Genomic DNA, 6000 nt, shown 5'->3' on the forward strand with positions numbered 1-6000 from the left:
AATGCTTTCAATTTTTCTCCATTTAGAATGATATTGGCCTGGGGCTTAGGACAGATAGCTTTTATGATGTTGAGATATGTTCCTGTTATCCCTAGTTTTTTAGTGTTTTGAACATGAAGGGGAGCTGTATTTTGTCAAATGTTTTTTCTTCATCTATTGAGAGGATCATATGGTTCTTACCTTTAAGTCTATTGATGTGATGAATTACATTTATTGATTTCCATATGTTGAACCAACCTGGCATCCCTGAGATGAACCACACTTGATCATGGTGCACTATCTTTTTGATATGTTTTTGTATTCAATTCACCAGAATTTTATTGAGAATTTTTGCATCTATGTTCATTAGAGATATTGGTCTGAAGTTTTCTTTTTTTTGATGTGGCTTTGCCTTATTTTAAACTGTGTATATATCATCCTGATTTAATTTGGGCAAATCATATGACTTAAGAAATTTGTTAATGTCTTTCTATTTTATTGGAATACAAGTTTTCAAAATAATTTCTAACTATCTTCTGTATTTCTGTAGTATCTGTTGTGATATTTCTTTTTTCATCATGTATGTTAATAATTTGAGATTTCTCTCTTCTTCTCTTGATTAGCATGGCTAAGGGCTTGTCAATTTTATTTATTTTTTCAAAGAACCAACTTTTTGTTTTGTCAATTTTTTTCAATTGTTTCTTTTGTTTCAATTTCATTGATTTCAGCTCTGATTTTAATTATTTCCCGCCTTCTACTGCTTTTGGTGTTGATTTGTTCTTCTTTTTCTAGCACTTTGAAATATAATGGTAAGTCATTTATTTGTTGACTTTTTCTTCTTTTAAGGAATTAACTCCATGCAATGAACTTTCCTCTTAGTACTGCCTTCCTAGTGTCCCAGAGATTTTGATACATTGTACCTGTGTTCTCATTCACCTCTAAGAATTTTTAAATCTCTTCCTTGATGTCTTTTGCAACCCCTTGTTCATTCAGTAACATATTATTTAGTCTTGTTTGTTCAGTAGCATATTATTTAGACTCCAGATGTTGGAGTGTATTTTATTTTTTATTTTATCATTAATTTCTAATTTCATTCTCTTATGATCCGATAGAATGCAGGGTAGTATCTCTACTTTTTTGTATTTGCTAAGAGTTGCTTTGTGGCATAATATTTGGTCTGTTTTAGAGAAGGATCCATGTACTGCTGAGAAGAAAGTGTATTCACTCATTGATTGATGAAATATTCATATATATATATATATATATATATATATATATATATATATATATTTAGTTGCCCATGGAACTTTATTTTATTTATTTATTTATATGTGGTGCTGAGAATCAAACCTAGTGCCTCACACATGCTAGGCAAGTGCTCTGCCACTGAGCCACAACCCTAGCCCAAGGGATGAAATATTATATATATGTCAGTTAAGTCTAAGTTATCGATTGTATTATTAAGTTCTATAATTTCCTTATTCAGCTTTTGTTTGAAAGATCTATCCAGTGGTGAAAGAGGTGTGTTAAAGTCACTCAGAATTATTGTGTTGTGATCTATTTGACTCTTGAACTTGAGAAGAGATTGATGAACGTAGATGCTCCATTTGGGGGGGCATTTATATTTATTACTGTTATTTCTTGTTGATGAGTGCTTCCCTTAAGCAGTATGAATTATTCTTCTTTATCCCTTTTGATTAACTTTGGCTTGAAGTCTACTTTATTTGATATGAGGATGGAAACCGCTGCTTGCTTCCACAGTCCATGTGAGTGGTATGATTTTTCCCAACCCTTCACCTTCAGTCTGTGAATGTCTTTTCCTATGAGATGAGTCTCTTGAAGGCAGCATATTGTTGGGTCTTTTATTTTAATCCAATCTGCTAGTCTGTGTCTTTTGATTGGTGAGTTTAGGCAATCAACATTCAGGGTTATTATTGAGACATAGTTTGTATTTCCAGCCATTTTTGGTATTTAACTTGACTTGGTTTCTCCTTTGATTTGTTTTTCCTTTAGTGTAATACTTCTGTTTGCTTACTTTCTTTGTTGTTTTTCAACTCCTCTTCAAGGAGTATTTTGCCAAGGATGTTCTGTAGTGCAGACTTTCAAGTTCTTTTAGCTTTAGTTTATCACGGAAGGTTTTTATTTCATCATCAAATCTAAACTTAATTTTGCTGGATGTAAGATTCTTGGTTGGCATCCATTTTTTTTCAGAGCTTGGTATATGTTGTTTGATGATCTCCTGGCTTTGAGGTTCTGGGTTGAAAGATCTGCTGAGATACCAATTGGTCTCCCGCTATATGTGATCTGATTCCTCTCTCTTGCAGCCTTTAAGATTCTATCCTTATTCTGTATAAGCATTTTCATTATAATGAGTCTTGGTGTAGATCTGTTGTAATTTTGTACATTTGGTGTCCTGTCAGCCTCTTGTATTTGATTTTCTAATTCATTGGAATTACAATTTCTGCCCTCCATATTTGGGAAATTTTCTGGTATTATTTCATTGAAGAGATTGTACATTCCTTTGGTTTGAAACTCTGTGCCTTCCTCTATCCCAGTATCATAGATTTGGTCTTTTGATGCTATTCCATAATTCTTGAATGTTCTGCTCGTGGTTTCTTACCATCTTCACTGTGTGGTCAACTTTATTTTCCAGATTGTATACTTTGTCTTCATCATCTGATGTTCTATCTTCCAAATTATCTAGTCTGTTAGTGATTTCTCCTGTGATTTCTATTGATTTTTAAATTTGGTTTATTGTTTCCTTCATTTCAAGGATTTCTGATTGTGTGTATTTTTTGTTTTTTCAGAACTTCTATCTCTTTCTTGAAGTAATCTTTGGCTACCAGTGTTTGGTCTCTCATCTCTTTGTTGGAGTGATCAATTTTTGCCTGTATTTGTTCATTTAGGTCATTCTTTAATTCACAGATAATTTTAATTATGTACATTCTGATCTCCTTCTCTGTCATTTCATCAACTGTGCTGTCCATGGGTTCTGTTAATGTAGTGTCCTGGTTTGTTTGGGGCATTTTCCTCCCTTGTTTTTTCATGTTGTTTATGTGATTTCTTTTCTTGCAGTTTGAATCTGAGATATTACAGTTTCTGCCCTATAATCTTATTGTTATCTGTGAAGATTATCTGTATCTCATCTTGATGTTGGGCTTCCAGACCCTGCCGGTGTCCCAGGATGGATGCTACTGCAACTTTAGGTGGTGGCGGCAATAGCAGGAGGTAACTCGAGATAGCAGTGGAGTTGCCCCAAGATAAATGCAATAGCTTTCAGAGATGGTGGGAAAGGGTGGGCCTTACACTGGCTTGGGGATGCCTGCTCCAAGATGCAGCTGCTTCTTGGCCCTGTCTGTCGTCACAAGGTAGAGGCTATTGCATGGGGAAGGCTATGAAGATGGCAGCAGTATTTCAAGATGGAAGTGGGTTAGACCTGGGCTCCTAGGTGGTGGTGGTGGGGGCAGACCCAGGCCTACCCTGGGCCCTGGCTCCCACACAGGTTGTTGAGGCGGATCTGGACAGGGCCTGAGCTCCAGTGGGTGTCTGCTGGTGGCTGTATGGACTCGGGCCTACCCTGGACTGGAGCTCTCAGGCAAATCAGTGAGGTGGGTCTGAGCTCCGGCGTGGGGTCTGCCTCTGGTGGAGGAGGTCCTGGACTGAGCCTGAGCTCTCGTGGGGCTCTTCCAGTGGTGGGATGGAGCTGGGCCTGCCCTGGGACTTGGCTTCCATGCAGGTCGGCAAGGTGGATCTTAGGATCCAATCTTGTGGTTGTATGAGATGTGGAATTACACTGACTGTGTATTCATATATAAGGATAAGAAAGTTATGTCCAATTCATTCTGTCTTTCCTATTCCCATCCTCCCTCCCTTCCCTTCATTCCCCTTTGTTTAATCCAATGAATTTCTAGACTTCCCCTCCCTATCTCCCTTTTTGTGGATTTGCATCCACATATCAGAAAGAATATTCACCTTTGGTTTTTTTTGGGACTGGTTTATTTCACTTAGCATGCTATTCTCCATTTCCATCCATTTACCAGCAAATGCCATTATTTCCTTCTTCTTTATTTCTGAGTAATATTCATTGTGTATATATACCACATTTTTTTATCCATTCATTTGTTGCAGGGCATCTAGGTTGGTTCCATAGTTTAGCTATTTTGAATTGAACTACTATAAACATTGATGTGGCTCTGTCACAATAGTATGCTGATTTTAAGTCCTTTGGGTATAAACCAAGGAGTGGGATAACTGGGTCAAATGGTTGTTCCATTCCAAATCTTTTAAGGAATTGCCATACTGCTTTTATTGTTAATACTAGTAACACTTATTGTTACTAGTATTCTACTAGTAATGTTAATACTAGAAACACTTATTTTACTAGTATTCTTAATAATTGCTACTCTGACTGGAGTGAGATGGAATCTCAGTGCAGTTTTAATTTGCATTTCTCTAATTGCTAGAGATGTTGAACATTTTTTCATATATTTTTTGACCATTTGTAATTTTTCTTCTGTGAGGTGCCTGTTCAGTTCCTTTGCACATTTATTGCTTGGGTTATTTGCTTTTTTTTTTTTTTTTTTTTTAGTGTTAAGTGTTTTTGGAGTTCTTGTTTGTTTCCTTTGTTGTGAAAACCAAACTTGCTAGTCTTTTTGTTTTTCTTATCTTTGGGGTCACTCCAGGCAAATCCACTTCCCTCAGGATGGTCTCCCAGAGAGAATGAGTATTGGCTACCAGAGAAACTCCATTAAAACTGGCTATAGCTCAGTCCTATGGCAGAGTGCCCAGGGGACTGGAAGAACTGGCCACTGTCATCCAGTTCAAAGTAGGTTTGGACCTCATTGCCTGTTTATTCAAGAGAGAGTCTGTGGATCCATGAAAAAAATAATTAAATATAAAAAACTGTATAATCATGGAGATGATTTAGTTATGGTAACAGATAAATACCTGATTTTTAGCTCATTTGAAATGAGTTTATTAAATGTAAAAAAAAATGCCCCAATAATGGAACTACTTAATCCAAATTTTCTCCTATTATTTCATAGACATGATTCATGGATTTCCAAAACAAAACAATCCCAGGAGAAAGTAAAAAAAAAAAAATTTTGGTGTGTGTTTATTTATTTATGTGTGTGTGTGTGTGTGTGTGTGTTGTATTTTTCATGGAGCCCAGGGCCCATATATGCTAAGCAAGTGCTCTACCATTGAGCTACATCCCCAGTTCTAAGTAAGTTGTTTTATTTTAGAAACAAAATATCATCTTATTTGGTTCAGTCATCATTTGAGGGTGACAAAGTGAAACCACATCTGTCTAAACAAACATAAAAAGAGTTAGAGAATGAAACTATATAAAAAACACTATTATAAACTAGTGCTTATAATGATGGGTAGTAGAGCCATGGAAACCCATCAGATCAGGAAGGGAAAGAGGAACAACTTGATAGACACATGGAATGGTCACAAACTATAAGAGAACTGCAAAGAAGGAATCTTGAGTCAGTTATGAGAGTGGTTGGGAGCACGGGGAGAATGAGTTAGAGCTCAAAGAAATAAAAAGAATGAATATTGCAAAAAAAAAAAAAGATCTTCAGAAGGAATTTTCAAATCTCTGAACACATTATGGATAAAAGATAGTATGTGTTTGCCAAAGTGGTTTTCAAGGACTTATTTTAGATGATAAAGAAATACTAGAGCAATGAAATGGTTACTTTGCATTTGTTTTAGAAAAGGGACAGAGAGAATTAAGATCTACTTCAGATCAAGAAGCCAATGTTCTCCAGGAGCTATGGAAACAGAACTAAATGGTGCTTAGAGATAGCAAAGCAATTGATGCTGAAAGAAATGGCATCGTCCTGTTTCCAATTTCTTCTGACCATGGATTTGAGAGCAAAGAATTGGTGAGTTCAAGAGAGGTCTGCATACAAAGCTAAATATTGGATTACCAATTTTCATCCTGGCCTTGGTACAGAAGAGGGCCTTGATGGTGGCTAAATATTTTCACTCCTGTGTCTCCTGATTGAC

This window comes from Marmota flaviventris, chromosome 15, assembly GCF_047511675.1.
Source record: "Marmota flaviventris isolate mMarFla1 chromosome 15, mMarFla1.hap1, whole genome shotgun sequence".
Taxonomy (NCBI): Eukaryota; Metazoa; Chordata; class Mammalia; order Rodentia; family Sciuridae; genus Marmota; species Marmota flaviventris.